The 24,208-nt window shown below is 43.7% G+C and overlaps 40 non-coding genes across 40 annotated transcripts; all 40 read left to right on the top strand.

Annotated features, from left to right (window-relative positions):
* The first annotated feature begins 2,919 nt into the window (after window positions 1–2,919).
* Window positions 2,920–2,994, top strand: trnat-agu (transfer RNA threonine (anticodon AGU)). The gene has a single exon. It is a non-coding gene; the product is annotated as a tRNA-Thr (tRNA).
* Window positions 2,995–3,312: 318 nt separating this feature from the next.
* trnan-guu (transfer RNA asparagine (anticodon GUU)) lies at window positions 3,313–3,386 on the top strand. Its single transcript has one exon. It is a non-coding gene; the product is annotated as a tRNA-Asn (tRNA).
* A 490-nt stretch (window positions 3,387–3,876) lies between these two features.
* trnat-agu (transfer RNA threonine (anticodon AGU)) lies at window positions 3,877–3,950 on the top strand. The gene has a single exon. It is a non-coding gene; the product is annotated as a tRNA-Thr (tRNA).
* Window positions 3,951–4,689: 739 nt separating this feature from the next.
* On the top strand, window positions 4,690–4,764 carry trnat-agu (transfer RNA threonine (anticodon AGU)). Its single transcript has one exon. It is a non-coding gene; the product is annotated as a tRNA-Thr (tRNA).
* A 318-nt stretch (window positions 4,765–5,082) lies between these two features.
* trnan-guu (transfer RNA asparagine (anticodon GUU)) lies at window positions 5,083–5,156 on the top strand. Its single transcript has one exon. It is a non-coding gene; the product is annotated as a tRNA-Asn (tRNA).
* Window positions 5,157–5,650: 494 nt separating this feature from the next.
* trnat-agu (transfer RNA threonine (anticodon AGU)) lies at window positions 5,651–5,724 on the top strand. Its single transcript has one exon. It is a non-coding gene; the product is annotated as a tRNA-Thr (tRNA).
* Window positions 5,725–6,042: 318 nt separating this feature from the next.
* On the top strand, window positions 6,043–6,116 carry trnan-guu (transfer RNA asparagine (anticodon GUU)). Its single transcript has one exon. It is a non-coding gene; the product is annotated as a tRNA-Asn (tRNA).
* A 490-nt stretch (window positions 6,117–6,606) lies between these two features.
* On the top strand, window positions 6,607–6,680 carry trnat-agu (transfer RNA threonine (anticodon AGU)). Its single transcript has one exon. It is a non-coding gene; the product is annotated as a tRNA-Thr (tRNA).
* Window positions 6,681–7,419: 739 nt separating this feature from the next.
* trnat-agu (transfer RNA threonine (anticodon AGU)) lies at window positions 7,420–7,494 on the top strand. The gene has a single exon. It is a non-coding gene; the product is annotated as a tRNA-Thr (tRNA).
* Window positions 7,495–7,812: 318 nt separating this feature from the next.
* On the top strand, window positions 7,813–7,886 carry trnan-guu (transfer RNA asparagine (anticodon GUU)). Its single transcript has one exon. It is a non-coding gene; the product is annotated as a tRNA-Asn (tRNA).
* A 494-nt stretch (window positions 7,887–8,380) lies between these two features.
* Window positions 8,381–8,454, top strand: trnat-agu (transfer RNA threonine (anticodon AGU)). The gene has a single exon. It is a non-coding gene; the product is annotated as a tRNA-Thr (tRNA).
* Window positions 8,455–8,772: 318 nt separating this feature from the next.
* On the top strand, window positions 8,773–8,846 carry trnan-guu (transfer RNA asparagine (anticodon GUU)). The gene has a single exon. It is a non-coding gene; the product is annotated as a tRNA-Asn (tRNA).
* Window positions 8,847–9,336: 490 nt separating this feature from the next.
* trnat-agu (transfer RNA threonine (anticodon AGU)) lies at window positions 9,337–9,410 on the top strand. Its single transcript has one exon. It is a non-coding gene; the product is annotated as a tRNA-Thr (tRNA).
* Window positions 9,411–9,582: 172 nt separating this feature from the next.
* trnan-guu (transfer RNA asparagine (anticodon GUU)) lies at window positions 9,583–9,656 on the top strand. Its single transcript has one exon. It is a non-coding gene; the product is annotated as a tRNA-Asn (tRNA).
* Window positions 9,657–10,146: 490 nt separating this feature from the next.
* On the top strand, window positions 10,147–10,220 carry trnat-agu (transfer RNA threonine (anticodon AGU)). Its single transcript has one exon. It is a non-coding gene; the product is annotated as a tRNA-Thr (tRNA).
* A 739-nt stretch (window positions 10,221–10,959) lies between these two features.
* trnat-agu (transfer RNA threonine (anticodon AGU)) lies at window positions 10,960–11,034 on the top strand. Its single transcript has one exon. It is a non-coding gene; the product is annotated as a tRNA-Thr (tRNA).
* Window positions 11,035–11,352: 318 nt separating this feature from the next.
* trnan-guu (transfer RNA asparagine (anticodon GUU)) lies at window positions 11,353–11,426 on the top strand. Its single transcript has one exon. It is a non-coding gene; the product is annotated as a tRNA-Asn (tRNA).
* Window positions 11,427–11,920: 494 nt separating this feature from the next.
* On the top strand, window positions 11,921–11,994 carry trnat-agu (transfer RNA threonine (anticodon AGU)). The gene has a single exon. It is a non-coding gene; the product is annotated as a tRNA-Thr (tRNA).
* A 318-nt stretch (window positions 11,995–12,312) lies between these two features.
* On the top strand, window positions 12,313–12,386 carry trnan-guu (transfer RNA asparagine (anticodon GUU)). The gene has a single exon. It is a non-coding gene; the product is annotated as a tRNA-Asn (tRNA).
* Window positions 12,387–12,876: 490 nt separating this feature from the next.
* Window positions 12,877–12,950, top strand: trnat-agu (transfer RNA threonine (anticodon AGU)). Its single transcript has one exon. It is a non-coding gene; the product is annotated as a tRNA-Thr (tRNA).
* Window positions 12,951–13,689: 739 nt separating this feature from the next.
* trnat-agu (transfer RNA threonine (anticodon AGU)) lies at window positions 13,690–13,764 on the top strand. Its single transcript has one exon. It is a non-coding gene; the product is annotated as a tRNA-Thr (tRNA).
* A 318-nt stretch (window positions 13,765–14,082) lies between these two features.
* trnan-guu (transfer RNA asparagine (anticodon GUU)) lies at window positions 14,083–14,156 on the top strand. The gene has a single exon. It is a non-coding gene; the product is annotated as a tRNA-Asn (tRNA).
* A 494-nt stretch (window positions 14,157–14,650) lies between these two features.
* Window positions 14,651–14,724, top strand: trnat-agu (transfer RNA threonine (anticodon AGU)). The gene has a single exon. It is a non-coding gene; the product is annotated as a tRNA-Thr (tRNA).
* A 318-nt stretch (window positions 14,725–15,042) lies between these two features.
* Window positions 15,043–15,116, top strand: trnan-guu (transfer RNA asparagine (anticodon GUU)). Its single transcript has one exon. It is a non-coding gene; the product is annotated as a tRNA-Asn (tRNA).
* A 494-nt stretch (window positions 15,117–15,610) lies between these two features.
* trnat-agu (transfer RNA threonine (anticodon AGU)) lies at window positions 15,611–15,684 on the top strand. The gene has a single exon. It is a non-coding gene; the product is annotated as a tRNA-Thr (tRNA).
* Window positions 15,685–16,002: 318 nt separating this feature from the next.
* trnan-guu (transfer RNA asparagine (anticodon GUU)) lies at window positions 16,003–16,076 on the top strand. The gene has a single exon. It is a non-coding gene; the product is annotated as a tRNA-Asn (tRNA).
* Window positions 16,077–16,566: 490 nt separating this feature from the next.
* trnat-ugu (transfer RNA threonine (anticodon UGU)) lies at window positions 16,567–16,640 on the top strand. The gene has a single exon. It is a non-coding gene; the product is annotated as a tRNA-Thr (tRNA).
* A 171-nt stretch (window positions 16,641–16,811) lies between these two features.
* Window positions 16,812–16,885, top strand: trnan-guu (transfer RNA asparagine (anticodon GUU)). The gene has a single exon. It is a non-coding gene; the product is annotated as a tRNA-Asn (tRNA).
* A 490-nt stretch (window positions 16,886–17,375) lies between these two features.
* On the top strand, window positions 17,376–17,449 carry trnat-agu (transfer RNA threonine (anticodon AGU)). The gene has a single exon. It is a non-coding gene; the product is annotated as a tRNA-Thr (tRNA).
* A 637-nt stretch (window positions 17,450–18,086) lies between these two features.
* Window positions 18,087–18,160, top strand: trnan-guu (transfer RNA asparagine (anticodon GUU)). Its single transcript has one exon. It is a non-coding gene; the product is annotated as a tRNA-Asn (tRNA).
* Window positions 18,161–18,650: 490 nt separating this feature from the next.
* On the top strand, window positions 18,651–18,724 carry trnat-agu (transfer RNA threonine (anticodon AGU)). The gene has a single exon. It is a non-coding gene; the product is annotated as a tRNA-Thr (tRNA).
* Window positions 18,725–19,458: 734 nt separating this feature from the next.
* On the top strand, window positions 19,459–19,533 carry trnat-agu (transfer RNA threonine (anticodon AGU)). The gene has a single exon. It is a non-coding gene; the product is annotated as a tRNA-Thr (tRNA).
* A 318-nt stretch (window positions 19,534–19,851) lies between these two features.
* trnan-guu (transfer RNA asparagine (anticodon GUU)) lies at window positions 19,852–19,925 on the top strand. The gene has a single exon. It is a non-coding gene; the product is annotated as a tRNA-Asn (tRNA).
* A 490-nt stretch (window positions 19,926–20,415) lies between these two features.
* Window positions 20,416–20,489, top strand: trnat-agu (transfer RNA threonine (anticodon AGU)). The gene has a single exon. It is a non-coding gene; the product is annotated as a tRNA-Thr (tRNA).
* A 318-nt stretch (window positions 20,490–20,807) lies between these two features.
* On the top strand, window positions 20,808–20,881 carry trnan-guu (transfer RNA asparagine (anticodon GUU)). The gene has a single exon. It is a non-coding gene; the product is annotated as a tRNA-Asn (tRNA).
* Window positions 20,882–21,151: 270 nt separating this feature from the next.
* trnat-agu (transfer RNA threonine (anticodon AGU)) lies at window positions 21,152–21,225 on the top strand. The gene has a single exon. It is a non-coding gene; the product is annotated as a tRNA-Thr (tRNA).
* A 735-nt stretch (window positions 21,226–21,960) lies between these two features.
* On the top strand, window positions 21,961–22,034 carry trnat-agu (transfer RNA threonine (anticodon AGU)). The gene has a single exon. It is a non-coding gene; the product is annotated as a tRNA-Thr (tRNA).
* Window positions 22,035–22,352: 318 nt separating this feature from the next.
* On the top strand, window positions 22,353–22,426 carry trnan-guu (transfer RNA asparagine (anticodon GUU)). The gene has a single exon. It is a non-coding gene; the product is annotated as a tRNA-Asn (tRNA).
* A 270-nt stretch (window positions 22,427–22,696) lies between these two features.
* trnat-agu (transfer RNA threonine (anticodon AGU)) lies at window positions 22,697–22,770 on the top strand. Its single transcript has one exon. It is a non-coding gene; the product is annotated as a tRNA-Thr (tRNA).
* A 146-nt stretch (window positions 22,771–22,916) lies between these two features.
* trnat-agu (transfer RNA threonine (anticodon AGU)) lies at window positions 22,917–22,990 on the top strand. The gene has a single exon. It is a non-coding gene; the product is annotated as a tRNA-Thr (tRNA).
* The last annotated feature ends 1,218 nt before the right edge of the window (window positions 22,991–24,208 follow it).

Raw genomic sequence — 24,208 nt, 5'->3', positions numbered from 1 at the left:
GTTTCTAGAGCTGACTGGGTTACTCACAATGGATGTTCATAAAGTTAGTGTCTAATTATCTTTTGTAACTTTGTCTTGTTATATGATGTTTCAGCTAAACTTAGTTATTGGACATTAAATGAAACAGAATGTGTTGATTTCCTAGAGGGTGGTAATATACTAGCACAGAACACACACACTTTTAAGATCACTGCTCCACCCCTGTGCACAGAGTCTATGCACACACAGAAATCAGCACAGTATCCTCCCAGTCAACAGCCAAATAGAAAAATGTATTCTCTAATAGTCAAAACCAACTTCTTCACCTATTTTAAACCAAACTATATGTTCTTTTTGAACAGACAAAATTTGCAGCATAATGTGGTCACACACATACGCTCAAACAAACAGAAAGAAAAGTTCACACTCCAATCAGCCGGCAGTTCTAAACTTTATCAAGAATTTTTCTGTTCTTTTCTCGAAACTTGCTACCTGAATGGGTACAGACTATCCTCGCTGGTCTCTCCACTTCTGTTAAAAACAGATACTATATACACTTATGCTATGTATAAACGTCCTTTATTAGGCTCATGTGTATTTATCAGATTAAACAAACATCCTCTGAGGGGCTCATAGATTTTTATCAAATTTAATATATAAAGTCCCCTGAAACAAAGGGCTCATAGGTTTTTAACACTGATGAAGATCAGATAAGTAAAAGTCCTCTGAAACAAAGGCTCATTTTTTTTTATCAAATCGGATATATAAACGTCCCCTTAGACAAAGGGCTCATAGAGTTTTAACACTGATGAAGCAAAAATGTCCCCTCTTATACGTTACTAAATCGCCTTTTAACCAATCACCTGCTATATATGCCTATTTAATAATACATCTATTCTATTTATCAATCACACATATACAAGAACATTTCCGGATCAAATACACATCTCCACACCACACAGACCTCTCAAAACCATCCAAATCACAACACAAGAGACAAGACACAGACAGAGACAAAGACCTTCAACAGCCACACACACACAAACACTTCAGGCTGTATAGAGCTTGAACGCACACACATTCCAAGAACAGCTGCGCCTCAGCGAGTGCACACACATTTCAGTTCAGATTTTGAAGTCGACTCATTTATAATTTTCCTCTATCAAATCTTTTACTTTGGTCAGACTTTTAACAAATTGTCTTTTCACAAATTACTTCACACTGCATGCTTCAATGCACACTTTTTCCTTTACTCAGCGCTTTTTTCCCACTTTTCTCAAAACTCTTATCTTTATTCCTTATCTTCACTTTTCATCTTTTTACTTCTTATCTTTACACTTCTTATCTTTATTTCTTCTTTTTTATTTTCCTACATTATACGTTTATCATCTATTCAAATACCCTGGCCAGGGATCCCCTTTATTTATTTTTACTCAAATTTGACTACTTCTTAAAGCCAACTTTCACTTCAGTGTCTAATTTACACATGACTTACTGTTAAGAGGATATGGGCCCTGTCCTTGTTAAACTTGCATGGTTATTTAGCTAACTGGTCTCGTTACTAGTTGCGCTTATGCTATCATTACCTTTCAACTTTATTCATCTCTTCTTCTCTTATTTATCTCTTCTTTATTTTATTCCCCTTTATTTATATACTTTTTAACTCAATAAACCCCAATTTAGACAGAGAATTACTCCAACATCAACACATCATTGCACTTCAGTTCTTTGACAGTGCGGCCAAAATTGCCGATAGACGACAGAAACAGCTCCGCAATATGTGCAGCAAAAAGAAAGAAACACTTACGAAGTGATGGAAATAATAAACAAGCTGTGGTCCCCTGCAGAAGGCCCCAACTGATCCTGTTCCGTGACGCCAAAATTGATGTGGATTTCCTTGTTGTTGATATGTTTGATGATGAAGAAATTCGCCGTTGAGACTGACTTGCTTTCAAAGAGTATAATTTTATTTAAGCAAGAAACAGAATCACTGGTCACGTCTGACCAGGAGGATCAAGAAGCCAATAATGATCTCTGTCGAACACACAGAGACAATTGCTTATATGCATCTAAACATCTGTTTTCCCGTCATGGGTCATAAAAACATCAAGTTACACAACCATATATGGCAATACTCCTATACAACACCCCAATTTAAACATTCCAGCTAAGGGGACTCCTAAATCTCCTTCAGATACTATCACCAGACGCACCCATTGTAAACTTATATTATCTCTGTCCTAGTTACATCAGACACTTCATTACTTTTCCCACGAATAGAACCTTTTCTAGACAAAATTGAAGGAGACACACTGATGTCACCAAAGAAGACATGTTTCATGTCAGCGAGAATGGACTCGGCAATCACAGCATGTCTGTGTTGCGCAATCTGTCAGCGCGCTCGGCTGTTAACCGAGAGGACTGTGGTTTGAGCCCACCCAAGGGCGAGAATTGAATATTACTGGATTCTTCAAGGTCACCCAGGAGAGAGAAGTGACTTTTCTCTACATGACAAGTGTCATGTCTTTAGACTCGGTAGTCATCTTACCAAACATGACTTCACAGCAGTCATTTCCAATTTGCCCCTTGACCTTTACAGAATGCCAGGGATGCTCAAATTATGATTGACTTGACTTAACAGGGAAGGGAGATGTTCACAAGCTGAGTTGATTCAATCAAACTCTGAACATGAAACATTCACATGCAAAACAGCTGGTGGAGCCCTGGCTTAGTTGGTCAAAGTGCCTATGTAGTAAACAGGAGATCCTGGGTTTGAATCAAAGCGGTACCTATGTTGCATTTACCTGAGTTTTCGGAGCAGTAAAACTTCATGTGCATCTTCAGGCAAAGGTCAATGGTGCAACCCACCTCAGGTACTTTTGTAAGATTGCTGCAAAGGTATTTGCTGTGATGGTCCCAAATTATGCTTTTTTTTTCAAGGGTTGCTGTGGCTTAGTTGGTGAAAGCACCTGTCTAGTAAACAGGAGATCCTGGGTTCAACTCCCAGCAGCACCTTCACAAATTCACTTGTGTATGGAAACTTCTACTGTTCAAACTTGGGAGCATTTCCAATTTGCCCCTTGACCTTTACAGACTGCCAGGAATGCTCTAATTATGGTTGACTTGACTGAACAGGGAAGGGAGATGTTAACAAGCTGAGGTGATACATTTCACCTGTCCATGAAAGCTACTACTGTTCAAACCTGGTAGCAGCAATCTTGATTACTTTTCCCCAAATAGAATGGTTCCTAGACAAGGTTGAAGGTGACAGACTGATGTCATCAAAGAAGACATGTTTCTTGTCAGCGAGAATGGACTCTGCAATCACAGCATGTCTCTGTGGCGCAATTGGTCAGCGCGCTCGGCTGTTAACCGAGAGGATGGTGGTTCGAGCCCACCCAGGGACGAGAATTGCATATTACTGGATTCTTCAAGGTCACCCAGGAGAGAGAAGTGGCTTTTCTCTACATTACAAGTGTCATGTCTTTAGACTCGGTAGTCATCTTATCAAACATCACTTCACAGCAGTCATTTCCAATTTGCCCCTTGACCTTTACAGAATGCCAGGGATGCTCAAATTATGATTGACTTGACTGAACAGGGAAGGGAGATGTTCACAAGCTGAGTTGATTCAATGAAACTCTGAACATGCAACATTCACATGTGAAGCAGCTGATGGCGCTGTGGCTTAGTTGGTCAAAGTGCCTGTCTAGTAAACAGGAGATCCTGGGATAAAATTCCAGCGCTGTCTATGTTACATTTACCTGAGTCTTCGGAGCAGTAAAACTTCATGTGCAGCTTCAGGCAAAGGTCAATGGTGCAACCCACCTCAGGTACTTTTGTAAGATTGCTACAAAGGTATTTGCTGTGATGGTCCCAAATTGTACTCTTCTAAGGGGTGCTGTGGCTTAGTTGGTGAAAGCACCTGTCTAGTAAACAGGAGATCCTGGGTTCAACTCCCAGCAGCACCTTCACAAATTCACCTGTCTATGAAAGCTTCAACTGTTCAAACCTGGGAGTAGAACCTTTGATTACTTTTCCCACAAATAGAACCTTTTCTAGACAAAATTGAAGGAGACACACTGATGTCACCAAAGAAGACATGTTTCATGTCAGCGAGAATGGACTCGGCAATCACAGCATGTCTGTGTTGCGCAATCTGTCAGCGCGCTCGGCTGTTAACCGAGAGGACTGTGGTTTGAGCCCACCCAAGGGCGAGAATTGAATATTACTGGATTCTTCAAGGTCACCCAGGAGAGAGAAGTGACTTTTCTCTACATGACAAGTGTCATGTCTTTAGACTCGGTAGTCATCTTACCAAACATGACTTCACAGCAGTCATTTCCAATTTGCCCCTTGACCTTTACAGAATGCCAGGGATGCTCAAATTATGATTGACTTGACTTAACAGGGAAGGGAGATGTTCACAAGCTGAGTTGATTCAATCAAACTCTGAACATGAAACATTCACATGCAAAACAGCTGGTGGAGCCCTGGCTTAGTTGGTCAAAGTGCCTATGTAGTAAACAGGAGATCCTGGGTTTGAATCAAAGCGGTACCTATGTTGCATTTACCTGAGTTTTCGGAGCAGTAAAACTTCATGTGCATCTTCAGGCAAAGGTCAATGGTGCAACCCACCTCAGGTACTTTTGTAAGATTGCTGCAAAGGTATTTGCTGTGATGGTCCCAAATTATGCTTTTTTTTTCAAGGGTTGCTGTGGCTTAGTTGGTGAAAGCACCTGTCTAGTAAACAGGAGATCCTGGGTTCAACTCCCAGCAGCACCTTCACAAATTCACTTGTGTATGGAAACTTCTACTGTTCAAACCTGGGAGCATTTCCAATTTGCCCCTTGACCTTTACAGACTGCCAGGAATGCTCTAAATATGGTTGACTTGACTGAACAGGGAAGGGAGATGTTAACAAGCTGAGGTGATACATTTCACCTGTCCATGAAAGCTACTACTGTTCAAACCTGGTAGCAGCAATCTTGATTACTTTTCCCCAAATAGAATGGTTCCTAGACAAGGTTGAAGGTGACAGACTGATGTCATCAAAGAAGACATGTTTCTTGTCAGCGAGAATGGACTCTGCAATCACAGCATGTCTCTGTGGCGCAATTGGTCAGCGCGCTCGGCTGTTAACCGAGAGGATGGTGGTTCGAGCCCACCCAGGGACGAGAATTGCATATTACTGGATTCTTCAAGGTCACCCAGGAGAGAGAAGTGGCTTTTCTCTACATGACAAGTGTCATGTCTTTAGACTCGGTAGTCATCTTATCAAACATCACTTCACAGCAGTCATTTCCAATTTGCCCCTTGACCTTTACAGAATGCCAGGGATGCTCAAATTATGATTGACTTGACTGAACAGGGAAGGGAGATGTTCACAAGCTGAGTTGATTCAATCAAACTCTGAACATGAAACATTCACATGCAAAACAGCTGGTGGAGCCCTGGCTTAGTTGGTCAAAGTGCCTGTGTAGTAAACAGGAGATCCTGGGTTTGAATCTAAGCAGTACCTATGTTGCATTTACCTGAGTTTTCGGAGCAGTAAAACTTCATGTGCATCTTCAGGCAAAGGTCAATGGTGCAACCCGCCTCAAGTACTTTTGTAAGATTGCTGCAAAGGTATTTGCTGTGATGGTCCCAAATTATGCTTTTTTTTTCAAGGGGTGCTGTGGCTTAGTTGGTGAAAGCACCTGTCTAGTAAACAGGAGATCCTGGGTTCAACTCCCAGCAGCACCTTCACAAATTCACTTGTGTATGGAAACTTCTACTGTTCAAACCTGGGAGCATTTCCAATTTGCCCCTTGACCTTTACAGACTGCCAGGAATGCTCTAATTATGGTTGACTTGACTGAACAGGGAAGGGAGATGTTAACAAGCTGAGGTGATACATTTCACCTGTCCATGAAAGCTACTACTGTTCAAACCTGGTAGCAGCAATCTTGATTACTTTTCCCCAAATAGAATGGTTCCTAGACAAGGTTGAAGGTGACAGACTGATGTCATCAAAGAAGACATGTTTCTTGTCAGCGAGAATGGACTCTGCAATCACAGCATGTCTCTGTGGCGCAATTGGTCAGCGCGCTCGGCTGTTAACCAAGAGGATGGTGGTTCGAGCCCACCCAGGGACGAGAATTGCATATTACTGGATTCTTCAAGGTCACCCAGGAGAGAGAAGTGGCTTTTCTCTACATTACAAGTGTCATGTCTTTAGACTCGGTAGTCATCTTATCAAACATCACTTCACAGCAGTCATTTCCAATTTGCCCCTTGACCTTTACAGAATGCCAGGGATGCTCAAATTATGATTGACTTGACTGAACAGGGAAGGGAGATGTTCACAAGCTGAGTTGATTCAATGAAACTCTGAACATGAAACATTCACATGTGAAGCAGCTGATGGCGCTGTGGCTTAGTTGGTCAAAGTGCCTGTGTAGTAAACAGGAGATCCTGGGATAAAATTCCAGCGCTGTCTATGTTACATTTACCTGAGTCTTCGGAGCAGTAAAACTTCATGTGCAGCTTCAGGCAAAGGTCAATGGTGCAACCCACCTCAGGTACTTTTGTAAGATTGCTACAAAGGTATTTGCTGTGATGGTCCCAAATTGTGCTCTTCTAAGGGGTGCTGTGGCTTAGTTGGTGAAAGCACCTGTCTAGTAAACAGGAGATCCTGGGTTCAACTCCCAGCAGCACCTTCACAAATTCACCTGTCTATGAAAGCTTCAACTGTTCAAACCTGGGAGTAGAACCTTTGATTACTTTTCCTACGAATAGAACCTTTTCTAGACAAAATTGAAGGAGACACACTGATGTCACCAAAGAAGACATGTTTCATGTCAGCGAGAATGGACTCGGCAATCACAGCATGTCTGTGTTGCGCAATCTGTCAGCGCGCTCGGCTGTTAACCGAGAGGACTGTGGTTTGAGCCCACCCAAGGGCGAGAATTGAATATTACTGGATTCTTCAAGGTCACCCAGGAGAGAGAAGTGACTTTTCTCTACATGACAAGTGTCATGTCTTTAGACTCGGTAGTCATCTTACCAAACATGACTTCACAGCAGTCATTTCCAATTTGCCCCTTGACCTTTACAGAATGCCAGGGATGCTCAAATTATGATTGACTTGACTTAACAGGGAAGGGAGATGTTCACAAGCTGAGTTGATTCAATCAAACTCTGAACATGAAACATTCACATGCAAAACAGCTGGTGGAGCCCTGGCTTAGTTGGTCAAAGTGCCTATGTAGTAAACAGGAGATCCTGGGTTTGAATCAAAGCGGTACCTATGTTGCATTTACCTGAGTTTTCGGAGCAGTAAAACTTCATGTGCATCTTCAGGCAAAGGTCAATGGTGCAACCCACCTCAGGTACTTTTGTAAGATTGCTGCAAAGGTATTTGCTGTGATGGTCCCAAATTATGCATTTTTTTTCAAGGGTTGCTGTGGCTTAGTTGGTGAAAGCACCTGTCTAGTAAACAGGAGATCCTGGGTTCAACTCCCAGCAGCACCTTCACAAATTCACTTGTGTATGGAAACTTCTACTGTTCAAACCTGGGAGCATTTCCAATTTGCCCCTTGACCTTTACAGACTGCCAGGAATGCTCTAATTATGGTTGACTTGACTGAACAGGGAAGGGAGATGTTAACAAGCTGAGATGATACATTTCACCTGTCCATGAAAGCTACTACTGCTCAAACCTGGTAGCAGCAATCTTGATTACTTTTCCCCAAATAGAATGGTTCCTAGACAAGGTTGAAGGTGACAGACTGATGTCATCAAAGAAGACATGTTTCTTGTCAGCGAGAATGGACTCTGCAATCACAGCATGTCTCTGTGGCGCAATTGGTCAGCGCGCTCGGCTGTTAACCGAGAGGATGGTGGTTCGAGCCCACCCAGGGACGCGAATTGCATATTACTGGATTCTTCAAGGTCACCCAGGAGAGAGAAGTGGCTTTTCTCTACATTACAAGTGTCATGTCTTTAGACTCGGTAGTCATCTTATCAAACATCACTTCACAGCAGTCATTTCCAATTTGCCCCTTGACCTTTACAGAATGCCAGGGATGCTCAAATTATGATTGACTTGACTGAACAGGGAAGGGAGATGTTCACAAGCTGAGTTGATTCAATCAAACTCTGAACATGAAACATTCACATGCAAAACAGCTGGTGGAGCCCTGGCTTAGTTGGTCAAAGTGCCTGTGTAGTAAACAGGAGATCCTGGGTTTGAATCTAAGCAGTACCTATGTTGCATTTACCTGAGTTTTCGGAGCAGTAAAACTTCATGTGCATCTTCAGGCAAAGGTCAATGGTGCAACCCGCCTCAAGTACTTTTGTAAGATTGCTGCAAAGGTATTTGCTGTGATGGTCCCAAATTATGCTTTTTTTTTCAAGGGGTGCTGTGGCTTAGTTGGTGAAAGCACCTGTCTAGTAAACAGGAGATCCTGGGTTCAACTCCCAGCAGCACCTTCACAAATTCACTTGTGTATGGAATCTTCTACTGTTCAAACCTGGGAGCATTTCCAATTTGCCCCTTGACCTTTACAGACTGCCAGGAATGCTCTAATTATGGTTGACTTGACTGAACAGGGAAGGGAGATGTTAACAAGCTGAGGTGATACATTTCACCTGTCCATGAAAGCTACTACTGTTCAAACCTGGTAGCAGCAATCTTGATTACTTTTCCCCAAATAGAATGGTTCCTAGACAAGGTTGAAGGTGACAGACTGATGTCATCAAAGAAGACATGTTTCTTGTCAGCGAGAATGGACTCTGCAATCACAGCATGTCTCTGTGGCGCAATTGGTCAGCACGCTCGGCTGTTAACCGAGAGGATGGTGGTTCGAGCCCACCCAGGGACGAGAATTGCATATTACTGGATTCTTCAAGGTCACCCAGGAGAGAGAAGTGGCTTTTCTCTACATTACAAGTGTCATGTCTTTAGACTCGGTAGTCATCTTATCAAACATCACTTCACAGCAGTCATTTCCAATTTGCCCCTTGACCTTTACAGAATGCCAGGGATGCTCAAATTATGATTGACTTGACTGAACAGGGAAGGGAGATGTTCACAAGCTGAGTTGATTCAATGAAACTCTGAACATGAAACATTCACATGTGAAGCAGCTGATGGCGCTGTGGCTTAGTTGGTCAAAGTGCCTGTCTAGTAAACAGGAGATCCTGGGATAAAATTCCAGCGCTGTCTATGTTACATTTACCTGAGTCTTCGGAGCAGTAAAACTTCATGTGCAGCTTCAGGCAAAGGTCAATGGTGCAACCCACCTCAGGTACTTTTGTAAGATTGCTACAAAGGTATTTGCTGTGATGGTCCCAAATTGTACTCTTCTAAGGGGTGCTGTGGCTTAGTTGGTGAAAGCACCTGTCTAGTAAACAGGAGATCCTGGGTTCAACTCCCAGCAGCACCTTCACAAATTCACCTGTCTATGAAAGCTTCAACTGTTCAAACCTGGGAGTAGAACCTTTGATTACTTTTCCCACGAATAGAACCTTTTCTAGACAAAATTGAAGGAGACACACTGATGTCACCAAAGAAGACATGTTTCTTGTCAGCGAGAATGGACTCTGCAATCACAGCATGTCTCTGTGGCGCAATTGGTCAGCGCGCTCGGCTGTTAACCAAGAGGATGGTGGTTCGAGCCCACCCAGGGACGAGAATTGCATATTACTGGATTCTTCAAGGTCACCCAGGAGAGAGAAGTGGCTTTTCTCTACATTACAAGTGTCATGTCTTTAGACTCGGTAGTCATCTTATCAAACATCACTTCACAGCAGTCATTTCCAATTTGCCCCTTGACCTTTACAGAATGCCAGGGATGCTCAAATTATGATTGACTTGACTGAACAGGGAAGGGAGATGTTCACAAGCTGAGTTGATTCAATGAAACTCTGAACATGAAACATTCACATGTGAAGCAGCTGATGGCGCTGTGGCTTAGTTGGTCAAAGTGCCTGTGTAGTAAACAGGAGATCCTGGGATAAAATTCCAGCGCTGTCTATGTTACATTTACCTGAGTCTTCGGAGCAGTAAAACTTCATGTGCAGCTTCAGGCAAAGGTCAATGGTGCAACCCACCTCAGGTACTTTTGTAAGATTGCTACAAAGGTATTTGCTGTGATGGTCCCAAATTGTGCTCTTCTAAGGGGTGCTGTGGCTTAGTTGGTGAAAGCACCTGTCTAGTAAACAGGAGATCCTGGGTTCAACTCCCAGCAGCACCTTCACAAATTCACCTGTCTATGAAAGCTTCAACTGTTCAAACCTGGGAGTAGAACCTTTGATTACTTTTCCTACGAATAGAACCTTTTCTAGACAAAATTGAAGGAGACACACTGATGTCACCAAAGAAGACATGTTTCATGTCAGCGAGAATGGACTCGGCAATCACAGCATGTCTGTGTTGCGCAATCTGTCAGCGCGCTCGGCTGTTAACCGAGAGGACTGTGGTTTGAGCCCACCCAAGGGCGAGAATAGAATATTACTGGATTCTTCAAGGTCACCCAGGAGAGAGAAGTGACTTTTCTCTACATGACAAGTGTCATGTCTTTAGACTCGGTAGTCATCTTACCAAACATGACTTCACAGCAGTCATTTCCAATTTGCCCCTTGACCTTTACAGAATGCCAGGGATGCTCAAATTATGATTGACTTGACTTAACAGGGAAGGGAGATGTTCACAAGCTGAGTTGATTCAATCAAACTCTGAACATGAAACATTCACATGCAAAACAGCTGGTGGAGCCCTGGCTTAGTTGGTCAAAGTGCCTATGTAGTAAACAGGAGATCCTGGGTTTGAATCAAAGCGGTACCTATGTTGCATTTACCTGAGTTTTCGGAGCAGTAAAACTTCATGTGCATCTTCAGGCAAAGGTCAATGGTGCAACCCACCTCAGGTACTTTTGTAAGATTGCTGCAAAGGTATTTGCTGTGATGGTCCCAAATTATGCTTTTTTTTTCAAGGGTTGCTGTGGCTTAGTTGGTGAAAGCACCTGTCTAGTAAACAGGAGATCCTGGGTTCAACTCCCAGCAGCACCTTCACAAATTCACTTGTGTATGGAAACTTCTACTGTTCAAACCTGGGAGCATTTCCAATTTGCCCCTTGACCTTTACAGACTGCCAGGAATGCTCTAATTATGGTTGACTTGACTGAACAGGGAAGGGAGATGTTAACAAGCTGAGATGATACATTTCACCTGTCCATGAAAGCTACTACTGCTCAAACCTGGTAGCAGCAATCTTGATTACTTTTCCCCAAATAGAATGGTTCCTAGACAAGGTTGAAGGTGACAGACTGATGTCATCAAAGAAGACATGTTTCTTGTCAGCGAGAATGGACTCTGCAATCACAGCATGTCTCTGTGGCGCAATTGGTCAGCGCGCTCGGCTGTTAACCGAGAGGATGGTGGTTCGAGCCCACCCAGGGACGCGAATTGCATATTACTGGATTCTTCAAGGTCACCCAGGAGAGAGAAGTGGCTTTTCTCTACATTACAAGTGTCATGTCTTTAGACTCGGTAGTCATCTTATCAAACATCACTTCACAGCAGTCATTTCCAATTTGCCCCTTGACCTTTACAGAATGCCAGGGATGCTCAAATTATGATTGACTTGACTGAACAGGGAAGGGAGATGTTCACAAGCTGAGTTGATTCAATCAAACTCTGAACATGAAACATTCACATGCAAAACAGCTGGTGGAGCCCTGGCTTAGTTGGTCAAAGTGCCTGTGTAGTAAACAGGAGATCCTGGGTTTGAATCTAAGCAGTACCTATGTTGCATTTACCTGAGTTTTCGGAGCAGTAAAACTTCATGTGCATCTTCAGGCAAAGGTCAATGGTGCAACCCGCCTCAAGTACTTTTGTAAGATTGCTGCAAAGGTATTTGCTGTGATGGTCCCAAATTATGCTTTTTTTTTCAAGGGGTGCTGTGGCTTAGTTGGTGAAAGCACCTGTCTAGTAAACAGGAGATCCTGGGTTCAACTCCCAGCAGCACCTTCACAAATTCACTTGTGTATGGAATCTTCTACTGTTCAAACCTGGGAGCATTTCCAATTTGCCCCTTGACCTTTACAGACTGCCAGGAATGCTCTAATTATGGTTGACTTGACTGAACAGGGAAGGGAGATGTTAACAAGCTGAGGTGATACATTTCACCTGTCCATGAAAGCTACTACTGTTCAAACCTGGTAGCAGCAATCTTGATTACTTTTCCCCAAATAGAATGGTTCCTAGACAAGGTTGAAGGTGACAGACTGATGTCATCAAAGAAGACATGTTTCTTGTCAGCGAGAATGGACTCTGCAATCACAGCATGTCTCTGTGGCGCAATTGGTCAGCACGCTCGGCTGTTAACCGAGAGGATGGTGGTTCGAGCCCACCCAGGGACGAGAATTGCATATTACTGGATTCTTCAAGGTCACCCAGGAGAGAGAAGTGGCTTTTCTCTACATTACAAGTGTCATGTCTTTAGACTCGGTAGTCATCTTATCAAACATCACTTCACAGCAGTCATTTCCAATTTGCCCCTTGACCTTTACAGAATGCCAGGGATGCTCAAATTATGATTGACTTGACTGAACAGGGAAGGGAGATGTTCACAAGCTGAGTTGATTCAATGAAACTCTGAACATGAAACATTCACATGTGAAGCAGCTGATGGCGCTGTGGCTTAGTTGGTCAAAGTGCCTGTCTAGTAAACAGGAGATCCTGGGATAAAATTCCAGCGCTGTCTATGTTACATTTACCTGAGTCTTCGGAGCAGTAAAACTTCATGTGCAGCTTCAGGCAAAGGTCAATGGTGCAACCCACCTCAGGTACTTTTGTAAGATTGCTACAAAGGTATTTGCTGTGATGGTCCCAAATTGTACTCTTCTAAGGGGTGCTGTGGCTTAGTTGGTGAAAGCACCTGTCTAGTAAACAGGAGATCCTGGGTTCAACTCCCAGCAGCACCTTCACAAATTCACCTGTCTATGAAAGCTTCAACTGTTCAAACCTGGGAGTAGAACCTTTGATTACTTTTCCCACGAATAGAACCTTTTCTAGACAAAATTGAAGGAGACACACTGATGTCACCAAAGAAGACATGTTTCATGTCAGCGAGAATGGACTCAGCAATCACAGCATGTCTGTGTTGCGCAATCTGTCAGCGCGCTCGGCTGTTAACCGAGAGGACTGTGGTTTGAGCCCACCCAAGGGCGAGAATTGAATATTACTGGATTCTTCAAGGTCACCCAGGAGAGAGAAGTGACTTTTCTCTACATGACAAGTGTCATGTCTTTAGACTCGGTAGTCATCTTACCAAACATGACTTCACAGCAGTCATTTCCAATTTGCCCCTTGACCTTTACAGAATGCCAGGGATGCTCAAATTATGATTGACTTGACTTAACAGGGAAGGGAGATGTTCACAAGCTGAGTTGATTCAATCAAACTCTGAACATGAAACATTCACATGCAAAACAGCTGGTGGAGCCCTGGCTTAGTTGGTCAAAGTGCCTATGTAGTAAACAGGAGATCCTGGGTTTGAATCAAAGCGGTACCTATGTTGCATTTACCTGAGTTTTCGGAGCAGTAAAACTTCATGTGCATCTTCAGGCAAAGGTCAATGGTGCAACCCACCTCAGGTACTTTTGTAAGATTGCTGCAAAGGTATTTGCTGTGATGGTCCCAAATTATGCTTTTTTTTTCAAGGGTTGCTGTGGCTTAGTTGGTGAAAGCACCTGTCTAGTAAACAGGAGATCCTGGGTTCAACTCCCAGCAGCACCTTCACAAATTAACTTGTGTATGGAAACTTCTACTGTTCAAACCTGGGAGCATTTCCAATTTGCCCCTTGACCTTTACAGACTGCCAGGAATGCTCTAATTATGGTTGACTTGACTGAACAGGGAAGGGAGATGTTAACAAGCTGAGATGATACATTTCACCTGTCCATGAAAGCTACTACTGTTCAAACCTGGTAGCAGCAATCTTGATTACTTTTCCCCAAATAGAATGGTTCCTAGACAAGGTTGAAGGTGACAGACTGATGTCATCAAAGAAGACATGTTTCTTGTCAGCGAGAATGGACTCTGCAATCACAGCATGTCTCTGTGGCGCAATTGGTCAGCGCGCTCGGCTGTTAACCGAGAGGATGGTGGTTCGAGCCCACCCAGGGACGAGAATTGCATATTACTGGATTCTTCAAGGTCACCCAGGAGAGAGAAGTGGCTTTTCTCTACATTACAAGTGTCATGTCTTTAGACTCGGTAGTCATCTTATCAAACATGACTTGACAGCAGTCATTTCCAATTTGCCCCTTGACCTTTACAGAATGCCAGGGATGCTCAAATTATGATTGACTTGACTGAACAGGGAAGGGAGATGTTCACAAGCTGAGTTGATTCAATCAAACTCTGAACATGAAACATTCACATGCAAAACAGCTGGTGGAGCCCTGGCTTAGTTGGTCAAAGTGCCTGTGTAGTAAACAGGAGATCCTGGGTTTGAATCTAAGCAGTACCTATGTTGCATTTACCTGAGTTTTCGGAGCAGTAAAACTTCATGTGCATCTTCAGGCAAAGGTCAATGGTGCAACCCGCCTCAAGTACTTTTGTAAGATTGCTGCAAAGGTATTTGCTGTGATGGTCCCAAATTATGCTTTTTTTTTCAAGGGGTGCTGTGGCTTAGTTGGTGAAAGCACCTGTCTAGTAAACAGGAGATCCTGGGTTCAACTCCCAGCAGCACCTTCACAAATTCACTTGTGGATGGAAACTTCTACTGTTCAAACCTGGGAGCATTTCCAATTTGCCCCTTGACCTTTACAGACTGCCAGGAATGCTCTAATTATGGTTGACTTGACTGAACAGGGAAGGGAGATGTTAACAAGCTGAGGTGATACATTTCACCTGTCCATGAAAGCTACTACTGTTCAAACCTGGTAGCAGCAATCTTGATTACTTTTCCCCAAATAGAATGGTTCCTAGACAAGGTTGAAGGTGACAGACTGATGTCATCAAAGAAGACATGTTTCTTGTCAGCGAGAATGGACTCTGCAATCACAGCATGTCTCTGTGGCGCAATTGGTCAGCGCGCTCGGCTGTTAACCGAGAGGATGGTGGTTCGAGCCCACCCAGGGACGAGAATTGCATATTACTGGATTCTTCAAGGTCACCCAGGAGAGAGAAGTGGCTTTTCTCTACATTACAAGTGTCATGTCTTTAGACTCGGTAGTCATCTTATCAAACATGACTTGACAGCAGTCATTTCCAATTTGCCCCTTGACCTTTACAGAATGCCAGGGATGCTCAAATTATGATTGACTTGACTGAACAGGGAAGGGAGATGTTCACAAGCTGAGTTGATTCAATCAAACTCTGAACATGAAACATTCACATGCAAAACAGCTGGTGGAGCCCTGGCTTAGTTGGTCAAAGTGCCTGTGTAGTAAACAGGAGATCCTGGGTTTGAATCTAAGCAGTACCTATGTTGCATTTACCTGAGTTTTCGGAGCAGTAAAACTTCATGTGCATCTTCAGGCAAAGGTCAATGGTGCAACCCGCCTCAAGTACTTTTGTAAGATTGCTGCAAAGGTATTTGCTGTGATGGTCCCAAATTATGCTTTTTTTTTCAAGGGGTGCTGTGGCTTAGTTGGTGAAAGCACCTGTCTAGTAAACAGGAGATCCTGGGTTCAACTCCCAGCAGCACCTTCACAAATTCACTTGTGGATGGAAACTTCTACTGTTCAAACCTGGGAGCATTTCCAATTTGCCCCTTGACCTTTACAGACTGCCAGGAATGCTCTAATTATGGTTGACTTGACTGAACAGGGAAGGGAGATGTTAACAAGCTGAGGTGATACATTTCACCTGTCCATGAAAGCTACTACTGTTCAAACCTGGTAGCAGCAATCTTGATTACTTTTCCCCAAATAGAATGGTTCCTAGACAAGGTTGAAGGTGACAGACTGATGTCATCAAAGAAGACATGTTTCTTGTCAGCGAGAATGGACTCTGCAATCACAGCATGTCTCTGTGGCGCAATTGGTCAGCGCGCTCGGCTGTTAACCAAGAGGATGGTGGTTCGAGCCCACCCAGGGACGAGAATTGCATATTACTGGATTCTTCAAGGTCACCCAGGAGAGAGAAGTGGCTTTTCTCTACATTACAAGTGTCATGTCTTTAGACTCGGTAGTCATCTTATCAAACATGACTTCACAGCAGTCATTTCCAATTTGCCCCTTGACCTTTACAGAATGCCAGGGATGCTCAAATTATGATTGACTTGACTGAACAGGGAAGGGAGATGTTCACAAGCTGAGTTGATTCAATCAAACTCTGAACATGAAACATTCACATGTGAAGCAGCTGATGGCGCTGTGGCTTAGTTGGTCAAAGTGCCTGTCTAGTAAACAGGAGATCCTGGGATAAAATTCCAGCGCTGTCTATGTTACATTTACCTGAGTCTTCGGAGCAGTAAAACTTCATGTGCAGCTTCAGGCAAAGGTCAATGGTGCAACCCACCTCAGGTACTTTTGTAAGATTGCTACAAAGGTATTTGCTGTGATGGTCCAGAATTGTACTCCTGTAAAGGGTGCTGTGGCTTAGTTGGTGAAAGCGCCTGTCTAGTAAACAGGAGATCCTGGGTTCAACTCCCAGCAGCACCTTCACAAATTCACCTGTCTATAAAAGCTTCAACTGTTCAAACATGGGAGTCAAACCTTTGATTACTTTTCCCCAAATAGAATCTTTTCTAGACAAGATTGAAGGAGACACACTGATGTCACCAAAGAAGACATGTTTCATGTCAGCGAGAATGGACTCGGCAATCACAGCATGCCTCTGTTGCGCAATTGGTCAGCACGCTCGGCTGTTAACCGAGAGGATGGTGGTTCGAGCCCACCCAGGGACGAGAATTGCATATTACTGGATTCTTCAAGGTCACCCAGGAGAGAGAAGTGGCTTTTCTCTACATTACAAGTGTCATGTCTTTAGACTCGGTAGTCATCTTATCAAACATCACTTCACAGCAGTCATTTCCAATTTGCCCCTTGACCTTTACAGAATGCCAGGGATGCTCAAATTATGATTGACTTGACTTAACAGGGAAGGGAGATGTTCACAAGCTGAGTTGATTCAATCAAACTCTGAACATGAAACATTCACATGCAAAACAGCTGGTGGAGCCCTGGCTTAGTTGGTCAAAGTGCCTATGTAGTAAACAGGAGATCCTGGGTTTGAATCTAAGCAGTACCTATGTTGCATTTACCTGAGTTTTCGGAGCAGTAAAACTTCATGTGCAGCTTCAGGCAAAGGTCAATGGTGCAACCCACCTCAGGTACTTTTGTAAGATTGCTACAAAGGTATTTGCTGTGATGGTCCAGAATTGTACTCCTGTAAAGGGTGCTGTGGCTTAGTTGGTGAAAGCGCCTGTCTAGTAAACAGGAGATCCTGGGTTCAACTCCCAGCAGCACCTTCACAAATTCACCTGTCTATAAAAGCTTCAACTGTTCAAACATGGGAGTCAAACCTTTGATTACTTTTCCCCAAATAGAATCTTTTCTAGACAAGATTGAAGGAGACACACTGATGTCACCAAAGAAGACATGTTTCATGTCAGCGAGAATGGACTCGGCAATCACAGCATGCCTCTGTTGCGCAATCTGTCAGCGCGCTCGGCTGTTAACCGAGAGGACTGTGGTTTGAGCCCGCCCAAGGACGAGAATTGAATATTACTGGATTCTTCAAGGTCACCCAGGAGAGAGAAGTGGCTTTTCTCTACATGACAAGTGTCATGTCTTTACACTCGGTAGTCATCTTACCAAACATGACTTGACAGCAGTCATTTCCAATTTGCCCCTTGACCTTTACAGACTGCCAGGAATGCTCTAATTATGGTTGACTCTACTCAACAGGGAAGGGAGATGTTAACAAGCTGAGGTGATTCATTTCACCTTTCCATGAAAGCTACTACTGTTCAAACCTGGTAGCAGCAATCTTGATTACTTTTCCCCAAATAGAATGGTTCCTAGACAAGGTTGAAGGTGACAGACTGATGTCATCAAAGAAGACATGTTTCATGTCAGTGAGAATGGACTGTAAAATCACAGCATGTCTCTGTGGCGCAATCGGTCAGCGCGCTCGGCTGTTAACCGAGAGGATGGTGGTTCGAGCCCACCCAGGGACGAGAATTGCATGTTACTGGATTCTTCAAGGTCACCCAGGAGAGAGAAGTGTCTTTTCTCTACATTACAAATGTCATGTCTTTAGACTCGGTAGTCATCTTACCAAACATGACTTGACAGCAGTCATTTCCAATTTGCCCCTTGACCTTTACAGAATGCCAGGGATGCTCAAATTATGATTGACTTGACTGAACAGGGAAGGGAGATGTTCACAAGCTGAGTTGATTCAATCAAACTCTGAACATGAAACATTTGCATGTGAAGCAGCTGATGGCGCTGTGGCTTAGTTGGTCAAAGTGCCTGTCTAGTAAACAGGAGATCCTGGGTTAAAATTCCAGCCCTGCCTATGTTACATTTACCTGAGTCTTCGGAGCAGTAAAACTTCATGTGCAGCTTCAGGCAAAGGTCAATGGTGCAACCCACCTCAGGTACTTTTGTAAGATTGCTACAAAGGTATTTGCTGTGATGGTCCCAAATTGTGCTCTTCTAAGGGGTGCTGTGGCTTAGTTGGTGAAAGCACCTGTCTAGTAAACAGGAGATCCTGGGTTCAACTCCCAGCAGCACCTTCACAAATTCACCTGTCTATGAAAGCTTCAACTGTTCAAACCTGGGAGTAGAACCTTTGATTACTTTTCCCCGAATAGAACCTTTTCTAGACAAGATTGGAGGAGACACACTGATGTCACCAAAGAAGACATGTTTCATGTCAACAAGAATGGACTCAGCAATCACAGCATGTCTCTGTTGCGCAATCTGTCAGCACGCTTGGCTGTTAACCGAGAGGACTGTGGTTTGAGCCCACCCAAGAACGAGAATTGAATATTACTGGATTCTTCAAGGTCACCCAGGAGAGAGAAGTGACTTTTCTCTACATGACAAGTGTCATGTCTTTAGACTCGGTAGTCATCTTACCAAACATGACTTCACAGCAGTCATTTCCAATTCAACCCTTGACCTTTACAGAATGCCAGGGACGCTCAAATTATGATTGACTTGACTTAACAGGGAAGGGAGACGTTCACAAGCTGAGTTGATTCAATCAAACTCTGAACATGAAACATTCATATGCAAAGCAGCTGGTGGAGCCCTGGCTTAGTTGGTCAAAGTGCCTATCTAGTAAACAGGAGATCCTGGGTTTGAATGTAAGCGGTACCTATGTTGCATTTACCTGAGTTTTCGGAGCAGTAAAACTTCATGTGCATCTTCAGGCAAAGGTCAATGGTGCAACCCACCTCAGGTACTTTTGTAAGATTGCTGCAAAGGTATTTGCTGTGATGGTCCCAAATTATGCTTTTCTAAGGGTTGCTGTGGCTTAGTTGGTGAAAGCACCTGTCTAGTAAACAGGAGATCCTGGGTTCAACTCCCAGCAGCACCTTCACAAATTCACTTGTGTATGGAAACTTCTACTATTCAAACCTGGGAGCATTTCCAATTTGCCCCTTGACCTTTACAGACTTCCAGGAATGCTCAAATTATGGTTGACTCTACTGAACAGGGAAGGGAGATGTTAACAAGCTGAGGTGATTCATTTCACCTTTCCATGAAAGCTACTACTGTTCAAACCTGGTAGCAGCAATCTTGATTACTTTTCCCCAAATAGAATGGTTCCTAGACAAGGTTGAAGGTGACAGACTGATGTCATCAAAGAAGACATGTTTCATGTCAGCGAGAATGGACTGTGCAATCACAGCATGTCTCTGTGGCACAATCGTTCAGCGCGCTGGGCTGTTAACCAAGAGGATGGTGGTTCGAGCCCACCCAGGGACGAGATTTGCATATTACTGGATTCTTCAAGGTCACCCAGGAGAGAGAAGTGGCTTTTCTCTACATTAGAAGTGTCATGTCTTTAGACTCGGTAGTCATCTTACCAAACATGACTTGACAGCAGTCATTTCCAATTTGCCCCTTGACCTTTACAGAATGCCAGGGATGCTCAAATTATGATTGACTTGACTGAACAGGGAAGGGAGATGTTCACAAGCTGAGTTGATTCAATCAAACTCTGAACATGAAACATTTGCATGTGAAGCAGCTGATGGCGCTGTGGCTTAGTTGGTCAAAGTGCCTGTCTAGTAAACAGGAGATCCTGGGTTAAAATTCCAGCCCTGCCTATGTTACATTTACCTGAGTCTTCGGAGCAGTAAAACTTCATGTGCAGCTTCAGGCAAAGGTCAATGGTGCAACCCACCTCAGGTACTTTTGTAAGATTGCTACAAAGGTATTTGCTGTGATGGTCCCAAATTGTGCTCTTCTAAGGGGTGCTGTGGCTTAGTTGGTGAAAGCACCTGTCTAGTAAACAGGAGATCCTGGGTTCAACTCCCAGCAGCACCTTCACAAATTCACTTGTGTATGGAAACTTCTACTATTCAAACCTGGGAGCATTTCCAATTTGCCCCTTGACCTTTACAGACTTCCAGGAATGCTCAAATTATGGTTGACTCTACTGAACAGGGAAGGGAGATGTTAACAAGCTGAGGTGATTCATTTCACCTTTCCATGAAAGCTATTACTGTTCAAACCTGGTAGCAGCAATCTTGATTACTTTTCCCCAAATAGAATGGTTCCTAGACAAGGTTGAAGGTGACAGACTGATGTCATCAAAGAAGACATGTTTCATGTCAGCGAGAATGGACTGTGCAACCACAGCATGTCTCTGTGGCGCAATCGTTCAGCACGCTGGGCTGTTAACCAAGAGGATGGTGGTTCGAGCCCACCCAGGGACGAGATTTGCATATTACTGGATTCTTCAAGGTCACCCAGGAGAGAGAAGTGGCTTTTCTCTACATTAGAAGTGTCATGTCTTTAGACTCGGTAGTCATCTTACCAAACATGACTTGACAGCAGTCATTTCCAATTTGCCCCTTGACCTTTACAGAATGCGAGGGATGCTCAAATTATGATTGACTTGACTGAACAGGGAAGGGAGATGTTCACAAGCTGAGTTGATTCAATCAAACTCTGAACATGAAACATTTGCATGTGAAGCAGCTGATGGCGCTGTGGCTTAGTTGGTCAAAGCACCTGTCTAGTAAACAGGAGATCCTGGGTTCAACTCCCAGCAGCACCTTCACAAATTCACCTGTCTATGAAAGCTTCAACTGTTCAAACCTGGGAGTAGAACCTTTGATTCCTTTTCCCCGAATAGAACCTTTTCTAGACAAGATTGGAGGAGACACACTGATGTCACCAAAGAAGACATGTTTCATGTCAGCAAGAATGGACTCAGCAATCACAGCATGTCTCTGTTGCACAATCTGTCAGCACGCTTGGCTGTTAACCGAGAGGACTGTGGTTTGAGCCCACCCAAGGACGAGAATTGAATATTACTGGATTCTTCAAGGTCACCCAGGAGAGAGAAGTGACTTTTCTGTACATGACAAGTGTCATGTCTTTAGACTCAGTAGTCATCTTACCAAACATGACTTCACAGCAGTCATTTCCAATTTGCCCCTTGACCTTTACAGAATGCCAGGGATGCTCAATTTATGATTGACTTGACTGAACAGGGAAGGGAGACGTTCACAAGCTGAGTTGATTCAATCAAACTCTGAACATGAAACATTCACATGCAAAGCAGCTGGTGGAGCCCTGGCTTAGTTGGTCAAAGTGCCTATCTAGTAAACAGGAGATCCTGGGTTTGAATGTAAGTGGTACCTATGTTGCATTTACCTGAGTTTTCGGAGCAGTAAAACTTCATGTGCATCTTCAGGCAAAGGTCAATGGTGCAACCCACCTCAGGTACTTTTGTAAGATTGCTGCAAAGGTATTTGCTGTGATGGTCCCAAATTATGCTTTTCTAAGGGGTGCTGTGGCTTAGTTGGTGAAAGCACCTGTCTAGTAAACAGGAGATCCTGGGTTCAACTCCCAGCAGCACCTTCACAAATTCACTTGTGTATGGAAACTTCTACTATTCAAACCTGGGAGCATTTCCAATTTGCCCCTTGACCTATACAGACTGCCAGGAATGCTCAAATTATGGTTGACTCTACTGAACAGGGAAGGGAGATGTTAACAAGCTGAGGTGATTCATTTCACCTTTCCATGAAAGCTACTACTGTTCAAACCTGGTAGCAGCAATCTTGATTACTTTTCCCCAAATAGAATGGTTCCTAGACAAGGTTGAAGGTGACAGACTGATGTCATCAAAGAAGACATGTTTCATGTCAGCGAGAATGGACTGTGCAATCACAGCATGTCTCTGTGGCGCAATCGGTCAGCGCGCTCGGCCGTTAACCGAGAGGATGGTGGTTCGAGCCCACCCAGGGAAGAGATTTGCATATTACTGGATTCTTCAAGGTCACCCAGGAGAGAGAAGTGGCTATTCTCTACATTAGAAGTGTCATGTCTTTAGACTCGGTAGTCGTCTTACCAAACATGACTTGACAGCAGTCATTTCCAATTTGCCCCTTGACCTTTACAGAATGCCAGGGATGCTCAAATTATGATTGACTTGACTGAACAGGGAAGGGAGATGTTCACAAGCTGAGTTGATTCAATCAAACTCTGAACATGAAACATTCGCATGTGAAGCAGCTGATGGCGCTGTGGCTTAGTTGGTCAAAGTGCCTGTCTAGTAAACAGGAGATCCTGGGTTAAAATTCCAGCACTGCCTATATTACATTTACCTGAGTCTTCGGAGCAGTAAAACTTCATGTGCAGCTTCAGGCAAAGGTCAATGGTGCAACCCACCTCAGGTACTTTTGTAAGATTGCTACAAAGGTATTTGCTGTGATGGTCCCAAATTGTGCTCTTCTAAGGGGTGCTGTGGCTTAGTTGGTGAAAGCACCTGTCTAGTAAACAGGAGATCCTGGGTTCAACTCCCAGCAGCACCTTCACAAATTCACCTGTCTATGAAAGCTTCAACTGTTCAAACCTGGGAGTAGAACCTTTGATTACTTATCCCCAAATAGAACCTTCTCTAGACAAGATTGAAGGAGATACACTGATGTCACCAAAGAAGACATGTTTCATGTCAGCGAGAATGGACTCGGCAATCACAGCATTTCTCTGTTGCGCAATCTGTGAGCGGACTGTGTTTTGAGCCCACCCAAGGACGAGAATTGAATATTACTGGATTCTTCAAGGTCACCCAGGAGAGAGAAGTGACTTTTCTCTACATGACAAGTGTCATGTCTTTAGACTCGGTAGTCATCTTACCAAACATGACTTCACAGCAGTCATTTCCAATTTGCCCCTTGACCTTTACAGAATGCCAGGGATGCTCAAATTATGATTGACTTGACTTAACAGGGAAGGGAGATGTTCACAAGCTGAGTTGATTCAATCAAACTCTGAACATGAAACATTCACATGTGAAGCAGCTGATGGCACTGTGGCTTAGTTGGTCGAAGTGCCTATCTAGTAAACAGGAGATCCTGGGTTTGAATCTAAGCGGTAGCTATGTTGCATTTACCTGAGTTTTCAGAGCAGTAAAACTTCATGTGCATCTTCAGGCAAAGGTCAATGGTGCAACCCTTCTCAGGTACTTCTGTAAGATTGCTGCAAAGGTATTTGCTGTGATGGTCCCAAATTATGCATTTCTAAAGGGTGCTGTGGCTTAGTTGGTGAAAGCACCTGTCTAGTAAACAGGAAATCTTGGGTTCAACTCCCAGCAGTCCCTTCACAAATTCACTTGTGTATGGAGACTTCTACTGTTTAAACCTGGGAGCATTTCCAATTTGCCCCTTGACCTTTACAGACTTCCAGGAATGCTCTAATTATGGTTGACTTGACTGAACAGGGAAGGGAGATGTTAACAAGTTGAGGTGATTTATTTCACCTTTCCAAGAAAGCTACTACTGTTCAAACCTGGTAGCAGCAATCTTGATTACTTTTCCCCAAATAGAATGGTTCCTAGGCAAGGTTAAAGGTGACAGACTGATGTCATCAAAGAAGACATGTTTCATGTCAGCAAGAATGGACTCCAGGATGACAGCATGTCTCTGCGGCGCAATCGGTCAGCGCACTCGGTTGTTAACCTAGAGGATGGTGGTTGGAGCCCACCCAGGGATGAGAATTGCATATTACTGGATTCTTCAAGGTCACCCAGG

This window comes from Labrus bergylta, chromosome 13, assembly GCF_963930695.1.
Source record: "Labrus bergylta chromosome 13, fLabBer1.1, whole genome shotgun sequence".
NCBI classification, from domain to species: Eukaryota; Metazoa; Chordata; class Actinopteri; order Labriformes; family Labridae; genus Labrus; species Labrus bergylta.
Note: the sequence above shows the minus strand (reverse complement) of the source record. Positions and strands in the feature narration are given on the sequence as shown.